The sequence below is a fragment of the Aethalodelphis obliquidens genome, unplaced genomic scaffold (assembly GCF_003676395.1).
Source record: "Aethalodelphis obliquidens isolate GAN/ISIS:26980383/991018 unplaced genomic scaffold, ASM367639v1 scaffold72, whole genome shotgun sequence".
In the NCBI taxonomy this organism is placed as follows: domain Eukaryota; kingdom Metazoa; phylum Chordata; class Mammalia; order Artiodactyla; family Delphinidae; genus Aethalodelphis; species Aethalodelphis obliquidens.
The window spans coordinates 9,735,681-9,757,561 of NW_020838016.1; the positions used below are offsets into that span (position 1 = coordinate 9,735,681).

The window sequence follows — 21,881 nt, forward strand, 5'->3', positions numbered from 1 at the left end:
TCCATATTTAATTGATTATCGATTCTGTTGGGTTCCTAAACTAATTCCAACATCCTTCTTTTTCATCTCTCAAGCCATACTAATATCATCTCAGGATTTCTTGGGTACCTATTTTGTACCCAGTATTGTGCTAGGCGCTAAACGGTCACACAGGACTTTGAGTTAAAGGGGCAACAAATTAGGGCCCCCTCCTGTTGCCTGGACACACCACAACCATAGGCTATGCTACAGGCAAAATACGTGAGAACTCGTTGCATTCCACTTACTTGATTCACATGCTAGAGGAAATATCCCACCTTTGCGTGTGAGCTGTAGTTATTTAATTTTTAAGCAGGTGTGGCTGTTAAATGAAGAGGAAGTGTTATGTGAAATCCCAAAAAGAGGGAGAAGGGGAGAGAAAACTTTCCTCTTTTAATACCAAATATGTATATCTTTTCTTTTGACCGGAGGTTCGCAACGTGTGGTAACCGAGTTAGTAGTACCTGTTTCCCCTGTGAAAATGTTAGGCATGCAAATGGTCGGGCCTCATCCTAGATCTACTTGAATCTGAGCTCTTGAGTGTGGGAACTGTGTTTCAACAAGCCCTCCACGTGCTTCAGATCCACACTCAAGTTTGAGAAGTACTGTGCTAAGATCATTCCAATTGTGCAGATGGTCATCTTTAGGCTTGGAGGAAGGTGCGTCCTGGGTAGCTTTGGGCAGTAAGGATAAGGTTGCCGCAGCGCCCCTCCACCACTCCCCGCCTCTCCTCTCCCAGCACCTGCAGCTCCACTTCAGCTCTTGGCCTCGGGTCCTTTCCGCTGGGAGCCGCAACCAAAACCCGGCAAGTGGATTTCAAGTTTGCTGACCCGGGTGCCGGCCGGGCATGCGTAGTGACGCGAGCGCAGCAGCTGGGCGGGCGCGGCCAGGTAGCCGCAGAACTGACCTGCGGGTGCCTGGATCGGGAGCGGAAGCTGCGGACTGGAGGGCAGGTAACGCGGCGCGGCGGTGGGGTCCGAGAGGAACCCTGAACCGACAGGCAGAAAAGAAAGCTTTACTTCCTCGCAGGCGCTCCGCGGCGGCTCCAGGAGAGTCTCTCCGGGTTTCCCTCGCTGGAGAGGTGGCTCCCGGAGCCCGCTGTGCAGTACGGCGCCCGCCGACCTCAGGGCGCGCTCCTGCTCAGTCTGGGCAGCGTGTAGTGCGGGCAGGTGTTAACTTGTGTATTTATGCTATTTACCCAGTAAGCCTGAGAACTGCATTATGATTCTCTGCATGAAGTTAGGCATTGCGTTAACTTTTCTATTTTCCTCTCTTTTAAACTTTGAGTGGCCGCTGGTGAGGCTTTCTGATCCAGCCTGTTTCGCTGGACTTCTGTGACTGGTTTATTTGCCTTTGGTCTTTTGGTGCATAGGATCAGTAGGACTAGAGTGAAATCAGCATCCGTGGTTTCTGGTTTTGGTGCCTTTCCTGGAGCAGGGGGCCCCTGGATGCGGCATAAAAAAAAAAAAAAAAAAAAAGCTAACTTTCAGGACATTTCAGTGCCCAAAACTTTCTGCATTTCAGCTGCATTTTTAAGTAGAGACTTCGTAAAGTTGAAGATCCCCCCCCTTACTTTTCTACATTACTGTTATTTCAGGCATCGTTTGGTCTTAAAAGGAAGTGGTCTTTTATTTTATTTTTTAAAATTTTTATTGGAGTATAGTTGATTTACAGTGTTGTGCTAGTTTCTGATGTACAGCAAAGTGAATCAGCTCCACATGTACATATATCCATTCTTTTTTAGATTCTTTTCCCACATAGGTCATTAAAGAGTACTGAGTAGAGTTCCCGGTGCTATACAGTAGGTTCTTATTAGTTATCTATTTTATATACAGTAGTGTGTATATGTCAGTCCCAATCTCCCAATTTATCTCTTCCCCCCTTACCACTTAGTAACCATAAGTTTGTTTTCTACATCTGTGACTCTATTTCTGTTTTGTAAATAAGTTCATTTGTACCAATTTTTTTAGATTCCGCATTTAAGTGATATCATATATTTGTCTTTCTCTGTCTGACTTCACTCAAAATGACAATCTCTAGATCCATCCATGTCGGGAAGCGGTCTTTTAGATGAGTAACAGAAGTCTCACTTTTCTCCCCTTTATTTACCCTGTCACATTTAATAGTTCACAGAGATATTTTACCCTGGGGCTGCGGTATTGGAAACACGTGTACGAGGTTAAGGTTATGCTGCACAAATTTCTTGGATAACCTGTAAGCCATAAACAAAATTTGGGGACCCCACACTGAACATTCTTTAAGTGTTAAATTTATGATGTGGGAGGCGTGTACATAGAATTAATAAGTTTAGGAAAAAAAATTTCTAGTTCAGGAGGAGAAACCTATATGGAAAGGGAATACAGATATCTGCCTTTTCCTTCACCCCCCTCCTGCCCCCGCCCATGATGAATGTTTTAATGGCAGAAATAATATACAGTTGGTTTAGTTTTGGCCTGTGGAGACCTTCGAGGTCAGCCAGTTCAGCTGCTTCAGTTTACAAATGAGAAAACTGAAACCAAGGAGGTTAAATGACTTGCTGTGGCTGCTGGAGCCCCTCCTTGGCAAAGCTGGGCCCAGGCCCCAGGTTTTCTGATTTGCAGGGCTCTTTTTACCATCCCCGGCCAATACTCTCCTCAGAGTTTGGTTAGATTATTACACTTTCTTTTTCTCTTCTACCTCCTTATACTTTGTAATCTGGCTTAGGCAGAAGATTAGCTATTCCTGCTACTAAGCTTGCTAGTACCTTGTAAACTCCTTTCAAAGAGTACCCTCTCATTCAAGCCCCACCTAACAATTGGCTGGTCTTGAAGACGCCCTCCTTCCTTGCCTCAGAATGCTTGTTTGCCTCCCTCCCTGTTGAAGTCCTGCGTATGCTGCAAGGTGTAGCTCACGTGTGCCTCTTCCTAGAAGGCTTCCTTGATTACTGCAGCCAGAAAGTAGCTCTCCCCCTTCTGAACCCTCTAACGTTTATTACTGTTGCCTGTGCTAGTATCCCTCGTCTTCAGTATCCAGGATTGTTGAATTTTAGTACATAACCCAACTTCCTGACCAGTGTGTGTAAGCTCTTGGAGCTTCAAGCCTATGACTTAGACAACCCACCCAGAACTAAGCACCAGTAATGTTCTTGGTACTGTTTGTGGGAGGGAGGAAGTGAAGTAGGGACGGTTTGGTAAAGGGATTTGATGTGGATGCTCTGTGAAATGAGGGAGGCCACCTTAGAGCTATAGCAAGACAGTGGCCAAGTCAAACCAGCCTGATGGGATGATTCTCATATCTTCGTGAGAGGTCATGATGGATCATTTAGGGCAGTTCTGGGGACAGGAATCAAATCATAACAGGGGAGAGTTGCCTAAGGCCTGGACTTAAGCATGTGATTCTAAATGCAGAGTGGAGGGCACAGATGTGAGAAGTGTTGTAAAGGGGAAAGCATTTGTAAGAGACTAGATGCTGGGACTTGCCTGGCAATCCAGTGGTTAAGACTTTGAGCTTCCACTGCAGGGGGCACTGGTTCAATCCCTGGTCGAGGAACTAAGATCCCGCATGCCGCGTTGCCAGAAACTAGATGCAGAGAAGAAAAGATACTCTGAAAGTTGCTTTAGCTTCAGGTTTGGGGTGTTGGTAATGTTCTTTTTATTTTATAAATAACCTCCAACGGTGACATTCTCTCTTTCTATTTCTTACAGTTGTTGATGTGGTTGTCTCATTTGCCATTCTAGATGATAAGTTCTTTGGGAGATGACCTTTAATCCCTCACAGTGCCAGGCACGTAGCTTTGCAGTATTAGATACTCAATAATTATTGCATTAATAAATAAACAAGTGTACTTTGACATGGGGAGGGTGGGAGTTTAGGATCTTAGAGCTATAAGGTAGCACTTTATCCAGACCATCCCTCATGATGTAGAGGTGGAGCTGAGATGTGCTTAGCTAAGCTAGTTAGTGGTTTAGCCAGAGCCTCTGCCCTAGTTTCATTGCTACTAGTCCTTAACTTTTCAAGGTTGATGACCCCAAGATTAATTTGAGTTGGAGATGTTCTGTGGATCAAAAGCCCTCAGAGACCTAATCTAAAGAGGGGAACTTGGTGGCCAATGGGAGGATGTCTGTGTCATTGGAAGAGATGACACACAAAGGATGACTGGCCAGTTCAAGGTTGAATGAGGGGCAAGGCTGCAGACCTGGGGATCTGGAGTCGAGGAGGAGTCTGGAAAGGGCATCGTGGCTTAGCTTGTCAGTGGCAGAAGATACAAACGGGTGGGCCCCCAAGTCCGTGGACTGAGAGTGTATTTGGGAGAGATATTTTACACTACGGGGAGGTAGTGAGTGATGGCCGTGGTGTTTATGACCCAGGAACGTGAGGTAAGCTTGAGAGAGAGAGAATTGTGATCAGACTCTCCACCTGGAAAAACAAGACAGAAGGCAGGGCTTCCAAACCCCAAATCCTGGAGCAAGAAGTAGTTTGGTATATTTGTTTACTTGGAACAGATGTTGCCAATAGCCGTTTTGCAAATCAAACACAACCTTTTCACTGAGCTGCACACAGCGTTGAGGGAGCTGTTGGAGGGCACACATCCTTTCTGTTGACAATCACACTGTAGTTGATCACCATCTTCAACTGGCAGTGATGCCTCTTCTTATGAGTCAAGAAGAGAGAACACTTGGGAGGAGATACGGAGTTTGAGAGATGATTACTGGGGGGGCAGGGAAGGGTTGGCTAAGTATAGAGCAATTACTTTTTTTTTCATCTTGACGTTAGTCCAAGTTGATTGGACAGTGAAATGCAAGATCAAGCAGTATGTTGAAGTTAATGTCACATACAGTTAACACCCAGGTATTAGATTCCAGAGTAATGTATCATAACCCTGTGTAAAATGACTGTACTATGTAACTTTCTCCAAATAATAATAGTAATATTAGTAGCTAGTATTTTAAAATGTTTTCCACGGATTAGACACTGTACTAAACACTTTACAAGCAATATGTCGTTGAATCTCTACAGACCATCCGATGAAGTTGGTGCAAATGTTATTCCCATTTTACAGCCTGGAAAACTGAGACTTAGGTAAAAATCACATTTCTGAGGTCACATCATGGACAAGTGGCTGAACTGACCTTGGATTCCAGACCCACCTGACTTCAGGCACTGAGAGCTAAAGTAACTTAATCAAATAGCTTAACAAAATGCAAAATGGATAGATGTGGTAACCCTAACAGATGCTTAGAATGGCTACAGATTTTATCTGGTGACACTCCCAACATTCTTTGAGCCAGACTTTCATAAGAGAAACAAAACAACCGTGATGAATCTTTCTGGGTTTTGTTTTTAAAATTATTCCACTCAGTCTTTATCTCCTTTTCACCCTTGAAGCCTTCCTGGAGGCAGAGACAGCAGCTCTTTCTCTGGGTGCGCCGTAAAGCTCTTTTGGGGTGATGGAGGTGAGTTGGTAGGGATCCAGGAGATGCCTCTGGAGTTGGGGGGTGAGACACTCACCTTGTGTATAAGCCTAAGGACTCTAGGGTGAACAGTTCATAAGGATTTTTTCACCTGGGGTGGCAGGATCCATCGTTGGGAGCTCCTGGAAGATCTGTGGGTCCTGACCCTAACCCTGATCTCAGATCTTTGAACTGTGGTCAGAACCCCCAGGCTGAATCCAAACCTGGACACTTCCGCTGGGATCCTTCAGTTCAGGGAGTTCTGACGTCAGTGTGGACACGTTGCAGTTGGAGGTGGGTGTCGATACCTCAGGGAAGGCCCCGGGGTCAGAGACAAGTGATTTAGGGTCAGGGCTGGCAGGCGTCAGCCTTGACCAGCTGACTTGGCTGTGAGAAAATGTCCCGTACCTCCCTGCTTGGTGTGCCACATTACTCTCTCATGGGAGTCTCAGAATAGAATCCAGCTGAGGATGTTCCTCTCCTCCCTGTGCTGCCTGAGCCCCTCTGTCCGTTTCCTGCTTCTGCCTCTGTGCTGGTTCTGTGCATTCTCAGGGCCTGTCTCTGGACGCGAAAGGAAAGGCCGCCGCCTGCTTCAGGCCCTTACCCATTACGTGTTTCAACATCCAAAAATCCAAATCAACCTTTTGATGAAAATCAGGGAGAAAGAGGCCTTTGTGATGCCTGCCGGTTTATTGGTTATAAAATGGTTATACAGTTTTGATTGCTGGAACTGTTGCTGACATATAAAATCACATGAGATGTGAGGCTGTGTTAACTTTGATCGTCTTATTTCTTTTCAGTACTACCATGTCTGAAAGTGCCTACTTACTTTTTCTGGTGAGAAACATGTAGCGTGGCTTCTGTGAAAATGAGTTGCTTTTTAGTAATACTGTGGGCACAGAAAGGGCGAGAGAGGACTGATTAGGAGAGTTTTTCTCATATTTAAAAACACTTGTTTCATCAGAAAGTATTTTCTCTTCTGAGAGTTATGTGTTATTTGTTCATAAAGTCCAGTTGTGAAGGAGACTTTAAACTTTATAATAAACTAGATTTTTCTTTTTGAGCAATTCAGAGCTATAAAACTACAAGAATATTTGGGTTACAACTCACTGCACAGAGACATGCCTTCTTCAGAAAACCCAAGCCAACCACAAAGAAAACACGAGAAACTCTGATAGTAAGGTGGATGGATATCTTAGTAAGGTGGAAGCAGAAGGTTTTGGGGAATGGTTGACAGGAGAAACTCAGTATTAGAGGAAACCAGAATTACTTCATTATTGAGAAACTCAATAAATTGTTTAAAGATCCAGTCCCAGGAAATAACATTTAAAAGAAAAATGATGAAAGCCCCTTCAATTTGTTAGAGAACCAAAAAACAAGAGATTTTAGCAGTACTGTCAAAATGGAATTTGGATTGAATTTGAGTTTAAAACATTGGTAATGGTAAATGTACGTAGAAGGATTTCATGTTAATTGCCCCCTACAATGAATTCCCACATGGGGCCTCTGCATTCCATGAATAAAAGAGTAAACCTATCTCCGTGGATCACAATTGTAAAACCCAAAGTGATGCATGACAGTCTTTGACCTAAAACTGATGTTGATCAAGGAAATTTGAATGCCTTAGACAGAAAGTACTGGCTGCACTCACACTTTGTTCCCATAGCTGTTGCTCAGAATCTAGATTAAATTGTTAAAATGAAAGAAAAACGGGTTCAGAACTGACTCGTTTACAGTGAATGATCAAAGGAACAAGTAGACTTTTTGTCTCATTTCACTTTGTCATCTTAAATGCCACCTTTTATGGCTATGTTGGTTTTTTTTTCTTTTTTTTGTCCTTGATGATATATACTGTGTACTGTTTATAGGTAAAAATCAATGCAAACTAGAATTCTGAGGTTTGATAAATGTCTCTGCTTAGGGTTTTAATGCTGTTCATCAATAATTTGGTGGAATGATAATATCAAATTAGTACATAATTGAACCTTCAGCTCAATAGCAAGTTAGTATTTATAACCATTGGGAACAAATCAAAAGTTCTCAAAGACTCCGTAATTCTTTCACTTGAAAGCTCTCTCAGCATTTTGTCCTGGTCAAGTCTCCCTTTTCCTTCCTCTCCCCTCAGAGGGTCATCGGGACACTCTTTTGGTCCAAGGGGTATTGCCAAGAGTGGCCCAGTTATTTCAGAGTTGAAGTGTTATTAGGTCAATGAGGTGCCAGGCATGAAACACAGCTCACAAAAACCGAATGATGTTTTTCAGCAAAAGTTCTCATGCCAAGTGAATTAATTTTGGGAAAACAGCACTAGCAGCAATTGGCCTGATTCATCTTCCTATCCTCAAACAGCCCAAGTTAAACCCAAGATCAGCATCCGTGGCAAAAAGGTAATCTGAGAATCTCTGAATGTTTATTGCTCAATCAAAATGAGCCCCGTAGGGTAATTAAAGTTTAGATATCTGAAATCAGTTGGCCTATGATCAGGGCCGTGGATGAGAAGTCAAAGTCTGTGATTCTGTTTCTGACCCCATGAGAAGAGAGGCCTTCTCTTCAGCTGGAGTTTTGATGATTAAACAAGTTAGTAAATGTGAAAGCAATTAGTAACCTATAAGGTGAGAAGGTAAGGTATTTATTGATACAATAATTTTCCAGCTTCGCTGCCTTTCATTGATAAGTGGCCAAGACTTTGAGAATGAATGACTTGCCTGCCTGAGGTTACCTGGCTTGGAAATGGCAGAGATGGAATTCACATCTGTGTCTTTTCATTTCAACATTTGACAGACTGTTAGGGCTCAGCATTGGGACTATAGTGATGGCCAAGACAGGTATAGGGTCCCTGTCCTCATGGAGCGTCAGTCTACCCCAAATACAGTTCTCTTTCAGTCAATCCATATTTCCTTCTTTTACTGACCAGAGGGAATAATTTCTCTATGAAATTGACATCTGGCTTTTAAAAAATCTTAAATGTGTTTATGGCTAAGCCTCGACTATGGAGCTCTTTAAGTGATGTCTCTGGTCCCAAAGGTGCCTTCAACAACTGCCCCCTAAACTTCAGATCTCACTTGACAGGGTATTTATTCATCTCCATTGTGGAGAGAGAGGAGTTGGATGCCTCTCAGCATCCTTCTCATGGTGAATCAGGGGCTTGTTGTAGAAGAATACGTTTCCCTCTTCCTCTGCAAAATCAAAGGGATTTGATTACCGAAAGGGAGCTGGGCTGCAACAGCACTATAAGTGAGGCACGGTCCATGTACTCACAGGTTCTCAGTCAGTTGGGGGAGGCAGACACACGGACAGCCTGGGACACAGGTGAGTACCAGGAGGAAGGGCAGAATGAGGCTTTGGGGGAGCCCGAATGGAGAGCAGTTCATTCTGTTCAGTGGGTTGACGAAGATGTCAAGACTTCTGAGCTGAGCCTTGAAAGAAAAGCACAAGTTCAATCTACAGAGAATACCTAGAGGAAAAAGCGTTCCTTGGGGAAGGGACAGCATGAGCAAAAGCACGGAGACAGGATGGAGCTGACCTGTTCAGGAAAATACGGGTACTTTAATGTGTTCTAACAGGTGATCGGGCCTAAGAATGAGTTGGAGAGCTTGTTAACAAACAGGTTGGTGGGTCCCAACTCCAAGTTTCTCATTCTTTAGGTCTGGGGTGGGGCTGGAGAATTTTTTTTTCTTTTGAGTTAGGTCTACATTTTAGTTTTTTTTTTTGAGCAGGGAAAGTTTAGTATAAAGAATTATTAACTATAATGGGGACTGGAGTAATGAGAGATTGGGTAATAAGTAGCAGAGAGAATATAGTAATATAGGCTGCTTCCTATGTCTGCTATTCCTATATTCTTTTGTTTTTAATTAATTAATTAATTTTATATTTATTTTTGGCTGTGTTGGGTCTTTGTTTATGTGCGAGGGCTTTCTCCAGTTGCGGCGAGCAGGGGCCACTCTTCGTCGTGGTGCGAGGGCCTCTCACTGTTGCGGCCTCTCCCGTTGCGGAGCACAGGCTCCAGACGCGCAGGCTCAGTAGTTGTGGCTCATGGGCCTAGTTGCTCCACGGCATGTGGGATCTTCCCAGACCAGGGCACAGGCCCGTATCCCCTGCATTGGCAGGCGACTCTCAACCACTGCGCCACCAGGGAAGCCCTTCCTATATTCTTTTTTTAAAATTTTTTATTGGAGTATAGTTGCTTTACGTGTTGTGTTAGTTTCTGCTGTACAGCAAAGTGAATCAGTTATACATATACGTATATCCGCTCCTTTTTAGATTTCCTTCTCATTTAGGTCACCGCAGAGCACTGAGTAGAGTTCCCGGTGCTATACAGTAGGTTCTCATTAGTTATCTATTTTATACATAGTGGTATACATATGTCAATCCCAATCTCCCAATTCATCCCACCACCACCTCTGGTCCCCCCTTGGTATTCATACTTTTGTTCTCTACATCTGTGTCTCTATTTCTGCTTTGCAAATAAGTTCATCTGGGCTGGAGAGTTTCATTTCAACAAGTTCCCAGGTGATGCTGAGGCTGATGATCTGGGAATCACACTTTGAGAGCCACTGGAGGAGAGTATAGTAATGTAGGTTAGATAGGAGAGCTAGAAACAAAGTGGTTTTCTTTTGAAACGGTACTAACTTCATAAAACTGTTGTTACAGGGTTTTTTAATTGTTATTTTCTTTTTAAATTAGTTTCATTTACCAAGTGGTTGCTGCCTTGTGCCCTTTGCTGCCCTCTGGAAGTTCCTTACCCGCTCCACCCCGACCCCAACCCCCCAGTTCTCCCAAGAAACCAGCCCTTTTCTTGTATTCCATATTTTTGAAATAACTGCGGTTCAGCCAGTATGACATTCCACCTATGGAGAGCTGAACAGCTGACATCAGCCAGAAGATGTTAGGAGTTGACCCAAACCAAGCGTGAATGACTAATAAACTCAAGCAGTATGTATTTGGATTTAATTTTGTTAATCTGGATGTAATGTTAAACTTCATTTTATAAGTATTTTTGGAATAGCTTGCAAGATCTGAGGTCAGAGGTAGGATGTACACAATTGCAGGAAGTTCCTTCCTTGCCCCTCAGAAAACGTGCAGTCTCGTAGGAAGGTTAAGATATATGAATTCCTGGCTCCAGTACAGGGCAGCTGGTGCTAAGTGCTATAAGAAAGATAGGAACCAACCGTGATAGGTCTGAGAAGGAGGAAGTTTCACTTTCCATTGGAATAATTAGGGCAGGCAGGGCAGAGTTGATGGGGTGATCATTTATGCTGTCTTCTGATGTTTTACCCATCTCTGTGAGCCAGCTGGTAAGAGGGCTTCCTTTTGTCTACATAAAGAAAATAGTGGAGGAGGAAGCATATGAAGTAGGCAGTAAAGGATGGGCAGGTGCTCACCAGGTAGAGTGGGCAGCGGGGGGAGTTATGGGGAGAGGTGTTCCAGACAAAGGAGCAACTGAACCTTCAAACAGAGGTGCAGCAGGGAAACGCGGGTTCAGCCAGTGCTGAGTTCTCCAGTTCATTACGGAAAGTACAGGGAGATAAGGCTGGAAAAGCATTTTGGGAAGATGGTGGAACCTCTTGAGTATGAGGTTGCGGGATTTGGACTTTATTCTTTAGGCAGTGTGAGTCAGGTTTATCTCGGCTTACTTTCACTTCCGGTTTACTCCTGACTCCCAACACATCGGAAGAGGAGGAACCCCATTTCTTGCTGTGTATTGACCTGTGGTTCATATTCTTTTGGAAAAACACCTAAAAATGCTTTTTTTTCTGGCTCTGGTTTTAATTCTTTTTTTTTTCTTTTTGCCGTGCCGCTTGGCTTGCAGGATCTTAATTACCCGACCAGGGAGTGAACCTGCGCCCTCAGCAGTGAAAGCACAGAGTCCTAACCACTGGACCGCCAGGGAAGTCCCTGATTTTAATATGTGTATTTCAGTCATCTTACAGACTTGCAAAAATTAATCCATCGTATTAAAGGCTTCTGTGTCTTTCAAAAATATGTAAAATATAAAAGGACAGCCAATTTCAATTTCTGAGAGACAGATTATAAAAAACGAGATAAAAATAAATCACCAAGTCAAGTGATTATAGTGCTTGTTCAGGGTTGTTCTGGGAAGAGAAGGGAATTCAAAAGGGAAGGCTAAGGCTGTAAGCATGGTGTTCTACAGATACTTTCAAGCTGACTTCAAGTGCTGAAGGATTACAGAGGTAAAAGTGAAAGACGACGTGGTGTCTCTTTGGGATGCTTTAGGTATACATTGGGAGATTCTACTGGTTGAGTACTGGTTTAGAAAAGCTTGTCTCTGGGGAATAGAAGGTACTAAGGCCTTCTGTTCATCTTTTTGGGGTGACGTCCACAGATGATAAAGACATTTGTGTCTCAGTGGAGATTTTGAGAATCTTCCGTGTGTGTCTCCTAAAAAGAATCCTGTGCTTAAAACTACAGTGTGGTGGGAAAAGCAAAAAAGGTGGATTCGTAAGTAGAAGTTGCCACCCTGCGTTGTCCCTTGCTAGCTGATTGATAGAGAGGTGGCTTCTATCAATAGAAGAGGTGAGTGAGTGGGACAGAGCTGAGTGACTCGACTCATTCATAGCTGAGAGGTTCAGTGGGTAGGAGAATCTCCAAGTCATTCAGCCTGTCTGAACCTTGGTTTTTGTTGTTGTTTGCGTTTTGTTTTTCTTTTTTGTTGTGGATTAAATAAGATAAAATAGGAATGATACAATATGCATGTTAGATCAAAATCTTCCAATACGAAGATTTATTTTGTTATACGTTCTGTGGCCACACTTGTGCCCATGCAGAGTGTGAGTTTCTTGAGGGCAGGATTGTGTCTTTTTTCACTTTGTATCCTCATTGCCTGAATGCAAGGAGGCACTTGATAAATTGTTGAATGAATGGAACATGAAAAGGAATGAATGATGGATGAATCTATACCCACCCCCACCCCACTCACATACCCAATATTTTCTCGCTTCTACTTGCCTGTAGAGACTTAAGATCCATGGTGCCTTAGTTTCAGACTGCTAACTCCAGGCCTGTGTTTTATTGACCGTAAATCTTGAGAGACTCCAGCTTTACCCAGAAGACAGCTGCATAGCTTGCATTCAAAGTATAAGAATGTTTGTAGATTCATATGTGTTCTAGACTAATTCCAGAAATGAATTAAATAATAATATGTAATAGTAATGTCTCACATGTAGATAACGCTTATACGTAAAACAGATTCACCTCTGAAAGAAACTGACATATATAAATTGAGGTTATATTCCTCTTGAAGTATTTCTTATTGTTTTAAGAGAAATCAGATTAGAGGTGAGTAGGACAGTAGTTTATAGAGATGCTCAAAGAAATGTATATTAATACACTAATCTACTAGAGGCTTGGATACCTGTTTTACCTGCAGTTAAATGAAACAAGAACTAAAAGTAACTTTATTCTACCTTAGGTTTTAGAGTTTCTCTAACGTTAACAGTAATTCAGTTCTAGATTAATGAAGTTAGACTTGATTAATATGGGAAAAATTTTGTCTCTTTCATTGTGAACAAAGTAGTTTGGTTTTTAAAATTATATTTCCTGTTAATATACATCTGGAATGTGTAGGATAAAAAAGATTAAACTTTCTAAATTTTCACTGAGTTATATCCTACCTATGTGATATATATTGTGCTGTGGGAGACTAAAGTTTAATTGACGTATTTCTGCAAGATGAGTATTACATTTCTCATAGGACCAGGACAATGAATAATGGAAGAACTGAAAGCATTGTAATTTTCTAGTAATTCAGAGGAAATGATTGCATTCAGAGGTAGCATTCTAAAAGAGTACACAATGATACGCATTTTTTGTAAGTTAATTTATTGTTAAATATCAGTGGGAATATTTTTTGCATCCTCTTTCACATCTCAGGCACACTTTAGGGAGGCCTTATATTTATATAGTTTGCTCATTTAATCTGAAAAGCCTCATTCAAACCGTCTGTGTGCACAGGTTCTTTTCATTATGTTATGCCCTTAGGCATTACACTAAGGGTATTACAAAATCAAACAGAACACTTCTCAGGGAAATGAAAGGTTTCCTATCAACCAGACAGTGTCAAAATATTTGCCTTGAATAGGATTGAATTGTTCCATCAGTATTCTTGGTGTACATGATGTTGTTTTTTAAGCTAACAACTTTATTTATTAAGATATAATTCACATACCATACAATCCACTCATTTAAAGTATAAGTCAGTTTTAGGGCATTTTCATCACCCTATATCCACTAGCGCTCCTCATTTCCTCATTTTTCTAAAAATATGGTGGACAGTACTTTGTTTGGAAATGTTTGCTCCTGTAATTCAAATCCTGTTAGTCATCCTGTACCTCTCCCCAGGGAATGACAAATCTACTTTCTGTCTCTATAGGTTTGCATATTCTTTTTTTTTTCTTTTTTGTGGTACGCGGGCCTCTCACTGTCGTGGCCTCTCCCGTTGCGGAGCACAGGCTCCGGATGCTCAGGCTCAGCGGCCGTGGCTCACGGGCCCAGCCGCTCTGCGGCATGTGGGATCTTCCCGGACTGGGGCACGAACCCGTGTCCCCTGCATCGGCAGGCGGACTCTCAACCACTGCGCCACCAGGGAAGCCCGATTTGCATATTCTTGACATTTTGTATATATGGGATCAGACACTGTGTGGCCTTTTGTGTCGGGCTTATTTCACTTAGCATAATGTTTTCAAGGCTCATCCATGTTGTAGCACCAATACTTCACATTTTTGTGGCTGAATAATAGTCCATTGTGTGGATCTACCACATTTTATTTATTCATTCATCAGTTGATGGACATTTGTTTCCACTTTTTGGCTACTATGAATAATTCTGCTATGAACATTTGTAAACAAGTTTTGGGGGGCCATACGTTTTCATTTCTCTTGGGTGTATACCTAGAAGTGGAATTGCTGGGTGGGTCCTATGGTGACTCAACATTTAACACTTTGAGGAACTGCCAGACTGTTTTCCAAAGTGACTGCACCATTTTACCTTCCTACCAGCAATGTATGAAAGTTCCAGTTTCTCCACATCCTCACCAGCACTTGTTATTATCTGTCTTTTTGACTATGACCATCTTGCTATGAAGTGGTGTCTCATTGTGCCGACTTTTTTTTTTAAATTAGTAAACTTCATTTTTTGTTAGAGCAAGTCTAGCTTTATGGAGAAAATAAGCAGATAGTACAGAGATTTTCCATGTGCCTCCACACTGATACACAGCTTACCCTATCATTAACATTTTACACTAGTACGGTACATTTGTTATAATTAATGAACCAATGTTGTTACATAATTGTTAACTATAGTCTACGGTTTATTCATATTTCCTTAGTTTTTGCCTAAAGTCCTTTTTCTGTTCCAGGATCCCATCTAGGAATCCTGATGGATTCCTGATGGATCCACATTGTATTTAATTGACATTTAGCTCCTTAGGCTCCTCTTGGCTGTGACAGTTTCTCAGACTTCCCTTGTTTTTCGTTGACCTTGAGGATTTTGAGGAGGAGTAGTCAGGTACATTGTTGGATGCCCCTCTGTTGGAATTTGTCTAATTTTTCATTCCTTTTTATGATTAGGCTGCATTGACATTGATTTTTAGCATAAAAAAATGACAGCAATTTACTTGGAGCATAAAAAATACATAATCAGAATTGGAAATCAGCAAAAGTATGGTAAATAGGAAATTCTTAGGAATTTAAAAGGTTCATTTGCCTCTGGAAAATGAGCAGAAATTTAACTCAAGATATATTTTCCTAGCAAGGGCTTGATCACATTGGAAGAGGATCAGATTAAGTAAGAGAATTAATTTTTGTGACTGTCATTAGACAGCATCTAATCTAAGGATAAAGCTGAAGGTATATTTTTCACTGCTTTAAATGTACCTGAGAATGTTGTTTTGCTTGTAATAAAACATAAAGGGAATAGAAATTCCCGTTGACTTTAAGAAGAATTCCACGGTTCAGAGGCAGCAAGGGTCCAACGTGCAGTGAGTATTTCAATCTACATCAGTTCCATTAATCCTTACAGATGCCTTGTGGAGGGGTCAGGGAACTGAGGCTCTGACAGGCTGTGTCTTTGTCTTTTGACCTGACTCACACAGCTGTCAGTTGTTGAGCTGAGATTTGGACCCAGGGCTGTGGAAGTTTATACCCTGCTGTTTGCCAGGCCAGGCTCCAGAGTTTCCAGTGGTTTTAAATCAGGAATGTATCAAAGGACACAGGATTGAGTCCTTATCTTTCTGGATGTTTTTATTGCCTGCTGGAGGAGATAGCATCTCTCTGTGTCCAAAGCCCCACCGAAATGAGTCTGTCCAATGAACAGCATACTTGTTCCTGCTGACAAAAGAGAACTGGGCCAGCTCTGCCCAGGGCCCTCCACCATCTTGTCCATGGTGCAGTAACCCCACTGCCAAATGTGTCTCCTGAAAATGAAGTCTGAGAGTCATAAAGCAAGACAAGAGCCATGCGGGAGAACAACAGATTCAGCTAAGGTTTGTCAGTGGTTACATCATTTGGTGAACATAGCTCAAGGTACATAGCTCAGTATATATCTCAGTAAGTTCTTAAGTTTTATTGATAAGTGAGTGGCATAGAGGATTTGGCTTTAAATACTCATCTTGGAATAGGAGTGGGTGTGGTAATAATCTATGAATGAACTTGAAATGAAATAATAAAGTTGCACAGATACCTGTCTGAGGAAGGTTTGGAAAATTTCCTTAATTCATCCTTGTAAATGTCTCAAATTGGTTGATCACAGGATACAAGGCTTCTTTCTGCTCAGACTTTCTGTATGAGTCAAGATAGAGTGGACTATATTACAGTAACAAATCAACCCTGATATTTCCATTGATTTCTTATTCACATAAATGTCAGTGAGCATTGGCTCTATTCCAGGGTAGCTGTTCTGCATACAGTGACTCAGAGTCAGGCTGCTGTGATTTTTGTGATTTTGCTGTTTTAACATGGGACTTCCAGATTGTCGCAGCAGAGAAAGGGGAGCTAGAGGATCACGTGGCTCTGAAATGCTTTGGAAGAGGGACACAAGTCACGTCTACTCACAGCCCATTGGCTGGAACTAACCACATGACCTGCTGGAAGTGAGGGGCAGCACATGGCTATTCAGTGAACAATACGTGTCTTTGCTTCACCACTTTAGAGTAAGAGAACAGGTTAGTTTGGGGTGGGGGTGGGGAAGAAACCTCCAATAAAGAGAGAGAAGTCTACTAAGATAGTGATAATTACCTGATAGTAATTTACGTATGGCTGATTCAGTGACTTGATACCATTTGTGGATATCAAGGCTACATCTTCCAAGGGGATAACAAAGTGTACTTCTTTCATATCATAATTCTTCAGGTGATGGCGCTGGTGATCGAAGCTTGTATTTACTGAGGTGTCCTAAGTGTTTTACATGAATTAAATTAATTCAGATTGAGGACTGTGATTTCATCTCCATGGTAAATCCTCTCCAGTTTTATCAGCTTGCCTTGTTGGAAATGGTGCCTAGATTAGACCCATCACCACGCTAACAGTTCTCCTCTAGAAACCAGATTGTCACTGTACTGTCTTAAAAACAGCCTCCTTAGGTTGAAGGTGGCACTCTGGATGTTGTCTAACTAGCGTGGGTTACAGTGAGACCCAGTGTTTACTGTGATTTGGATTCATACTTGTACATGTGCAACTTAAGACTCTGCAAACCTCTTTAGCAGCTGTATCTAGAAATAAGGCTTGTGGTGAACTAAGACTTAAGACCATAGGATTTTTGTTTTTTTGGATATATAAATGTTTTTCTTCCAAAGTAATCCTCTTTGATTGTGTTTTTGTGATGCCATTTTTTTTTTTCTTAACAACATACTGCCGGTAAATGCAGAACTCCTCTGTAGTTTGTCCTTATGATCTGCCCTTTCCCCATCCTCCATTGTGGCCTAAAATTCTACCATTAGAATTACAGGATATCAAGGACAGTAGCTGGGCCGCACAGACCGGAGCAGTCCTCTCTTGTTCTGTGTCTGAAAAAGGCTCTCTGTTGTTTGAGAACAACTCTCTTTACCACACCGAAGGAGCCCCACCTCAGGTTCTTTATGTTGATGCCATATTCATTCATCAAATATTTACTGAACACAGTTTGGGCCAGGCACTGAGCTAGGCCCTACAGTCTCCGCCCTCATAGAAACAACAGTCTAGACCAAAGGTTGGCAAACTTTGTCTGTAAAGGACCAGATGATAAGTATTTTAGGCATTATGGGTCATATGGTCTCTGTCTCAACTACCTAACTCCGCTCTTGTAGCACAAAAGTAGCTGTAGACAATATGTAAGTGAATGAGCTTGGATGTGTTCCAATGAACTTTATTTGTGGGCACTAACATTTTGATTCCTTAATGTCACATGTCACAAACTATGATTCTTTTGTTTTTTTAAAAAACTGTTTAAAAATGTAAAAACCATTCTTAGTTCATAGGTAGTATGCAAGCAGGCAGTGGGCCAGATTTAGCCTGAGGGCTGAGTTTGCTCATCCCTGGTGTAGAATCAGCTCTGTACGGTGGTTTTTTGTTTGTTTGTTTTTGTTTTTTCAAAACAGAATCTCTAAAAAAGAATCCATATAAGTGGTTTGAGTTTAGTTGTAAAGCTCTGTATATTTTTCTTCTCACAAGTAGATAGTGAACTGCCTTAATGATTACTTAAATTATTCAAGTTCAGTGTTTAAAGATAATTAACTTCATCCAGGCCTTTATTTAATAAATATGCCTCCTATCAGTTATTGGGGAATGTCGTTTCTGCAGACTGAGATGATTTTTCCATCCCTTCCTCCCTTTCCTCCAAATATATTATGTGTATACCTTCATGTACACATATATGTACGTGTACACATAATATACAAGTGTGTACACAACTGTATTACTTTTGAGGACCACTAATGCTATGAAGATCATGAATCACCAATATTTAAAATAATAGCTAACATCTATTGGGTACTTACTATATGTCAGACCCTTTTCTAAGCCCTTTGCTGTTTATTTTAATTAATCCTTCCCCAAGCTCTATGAAGTTGGAATTATCATCATCATCATCTTCATTTTTTGACTGTGTAGACCAAGACTCAGAATGACTCACCCGAGGTGAGATAGTTAATAGGAAGCAGAGTCTATATTCATTCTCAAGAATTCTGACTCCAGAGTCAGGGATTCTAATGATAAATTATGCCTTCCTTGGTACTGAAATACATGCGTGAAAGTAAACTGTGATTTTAAACTACAATGGAAGAAAATAGAAGTGGTGAATAAAGATTAAAACATTATTTTTTCTAAGAAGCAAGAATGTGATTGCAAAAGGAAACATTTAGGAAGCAAGTGTTCTAGTAGTTCTCACTGATTTAATTTTAACTTGTTTCTGTCCATGAATGAAGGTAATCAACTTAAGACTCTAACTTCAGGATAAGCAGTGTGCTGAGAACTTCCTCTTTCCTGAACTGAATTATCAGGGCAGGGCTGGATTTACAGTAGAATGGTGCATCATGTCCAGCTCAAAACTCATAGTACAGATACTTTATATTTGTATAAAGCACTTATAAAACACTCTCTTGTTTGTGACACACTAGGTGGAAGCACTTTGTAACCTGCAAATTGTATTCCATAGGGATTATTGTTAGTCGTTCCAGTGGACTATTCCACTATAGATATAGCCTTAGCCCTACTTTCATTGCTCCTTAAGTTGGATCAGTAGAAAAGGTTAGATCTCAAGGGAACATAAACTGTGAAAGATTCTTAGTGGACCATTTAACATTTCCCTCATTTACTTGTGGACCCGTTTTATGTTGAACCAGGAGGAAAAGGACTACAAAATCCATTCTTGTCCTGGGAAGTTTCTGAGAAGTAAGGCCTGACACATTTTATTTTCCCATTCAGATGCTGGCTGTAGAGGGAGAGAAGTGAGAAAGAGAAGGAAGAATTCTGAAAATCAAATTTTTACCTTGACACTGACTCACTCATCTAATCTTTTTTTAAAAAATTTATTTAATTAATTAATTTATTTTTGGTTGCATTGGGTCTTCGTTGCGGTGCGCGGGCTTCTCATTGTGTTGGCTTCTCTTGTTGCGGAGCACGGGCTCTAGAGCGCAGGCTCAGTAGTTGTGACACGTGAGCTCGGAAGCTGTGGCTCGCGGGCTGTAGAGCACAGGCTCAGTAGTTGTGGTGCATGGGTTTAGTTGCTCTATGGCATGCGGGATCTTCCCAGACCAGGGCTCGAACCCATGTCCCCTGCATTGGCAGGCGGATTCTTAACCACTGCACCACCAGGGAAGCTCCACTCATCTAATCTTATGGGCAAAGACCAGGAATTCAAAAGGTATGCAAAATTGTGCCACTCTGGGGCGAGTCTCTGGCTGTGGCACTGCAGTCATTTGGTGGTAGCACAGCTGTACTTTCAACCAGTTCATTGTGCGTGCAAATAACAGCTGATTTGAGATAAGAAAAGATCTTTGTATGCTTTTATGGCACAGTGATCATATCCTAATTAGATAATAATTCTCCTCTAAGTTTTTCTGTGGTCTAGCTTATTGCTAAATAAAAAGGGACATCAGGTGACAGGGTCTTTCTGAAAACAGTAAACTTTTATTTGCTTTATATAATTTATAATTAAATGGGCCATAAAGTTCTACGTCTGGCGACTTCGGATTATGGAATTTTTGTCCTGTAACAACACAGGTTATGGCTACTTTTGCTTTCAGTGAGTCCTCATCTTTTAAGGAGCTCGAGATGTTGGGAAAGGGATTGCCTTTTTATTTTGACTCCCTTTCCCCTCTTTCCCCTCACCCTCCACAAGTCTGGGCCACTTTGGGGTAAGCCCTTGCCCATTTGTTCATGATTCCTACAATTACGGCTTCATGACTGAGAATGGAAGCAACCAACAGCTGAAGAGAAAAAAAATACATATGTTTCTTTTTCTCATGATCACAGTACTTTAATTTGAATTTAAGGTTACCTGATGAAATCAGCAGTGGCAGGTAGTAGAGCTTGTGCTTAACCACTGTTGGTTCATGTATGTTCTGCGGAAGAAAGGCTGCGGGAGAATGGGGATGGCAGGGGATTGTAAGGATTGTGGTGAACTTGAACGTTTACCCTTTATCTAAAGGGCATGACTGTCACTGGCCTAGTCCAGTGTTACCATGTGGAAATGTGGGCTCAGTGTTGCCAGACATTCTGATCTGAAAAGAGAAAATAGGAATCTGGATTTTATGTTAACCTCCTCATTTTTATATATTTGCTCCAAAAGTTAATGAACACTCAGTGGGCCACAGAGGACACATGTCCAGGCAGGATTTGGCCCATGGTACCACTTTGTCCCTTTGGCAGCCAGAAGCTCTTGTAACTGCTTTTTCACTAAACTGAGATGGGTGCCCGGGAGTATGAAGGCCACAGAATGCAAGACCTGGCTTGGATTTCACCCTCTTCTTTCTTTTTTGTTTGGCTGATGAGGTTGTTTTGTAAATTTTCTGCTCTTCTTAAGGGAAACCTTGTGCTATCCAGATTTTTCTCCTGGAGAAGGAGGACCTGGGGTTGTTGAGCCCAGCTGGGGGGCTCCAGGAGCTGAGTGGGGCTGAGCAGAGGTGAGACAAGACTGGCTGCCCTGCAGGGTTTGAAACCAGGGTGCCATCTGCGAACTGAGACTCAAACGCATCTCTGCAGGATCTGGGTAGGTGAGCAGAGCATGGCATAGAAGTAGAGCTGCCAGGCCCAAGGATGGAAAGCGGGGCTTGAAAGGGTGGTGAGAGGTTCCCAGGGTGCTAAAGAATAGCCCAAGGGCTTGACTTAGCTGCAGGTGAGGAGGGAGTTGTTGAGCCAGCCAACCCGGTCTGGACGGTTGTTGATGATTGACCCAGAGAAGTAATCTAGGCTGAATTTCCTGAAGGCCCTGTATCTTCTTGTCTCCGTGTACACCACTTTGGTGATAACTACATGTTCTTCAAGAGCAGGAACATTAGTCCTTTATTTATTATATGCACAGTTGATGTGATATGGCTTCAGCATTACGGCTTAGACAAGACAGGGTTGCTCTGCTTCCAGATTGAGGCCACAGCCTTTGGAATTTCTAGTCATATTCCCGTCATTTCCATGATTGTTATGCTGGATGCTCGTGGGTTGAGGAAGCTGATAGTTCAGACTCTTCTCTTTATTCTCGGAACTGATTGAGAAATTGACAGAGGCCTCTTTCTTACATAGAGTTCAAAATATCAACTTGATTCCTGGTGCAGCTGGATCAGGATTGCAGGCTGGGCTGGCAGCCAGATGGTCTTCCTCATACCTTTCCTCCCATCGCAGGCAGACCTGCTGGACTTTTCCTTACCATGGGTTCTTTACCATGTGGAAGCAGAGGAGAGCTAGTGTCCTGAGGACAAGCTACTTCTATTAGGGAAGGGGCAAGCAATGGGAGGAC

At 42.1% G+C, this 21,881-nt stretch overlaps 1 protein-coding gene across 1 annotated transcript in view; it reads left to right on the plus strand.

Annotated features, from left to right (window-relative positions):
- Nucleotides 1–893: 893 nt before the first annotated feature.
- PLS1 (plastin 1) overlaps nt 894–21,881 on the plus strand; it is a 105,082-nt gene continuing 84,094 nt past the window's right edge. Inside the window, exon 1 of the mRNA XM_027091613.1 lies at nt 894–971. The gene's annotated coding sequence lies outside the window, so the exon portion shown is untranslated. The remainder of the gene's footprint in view (nt 972–21,881) is intronic.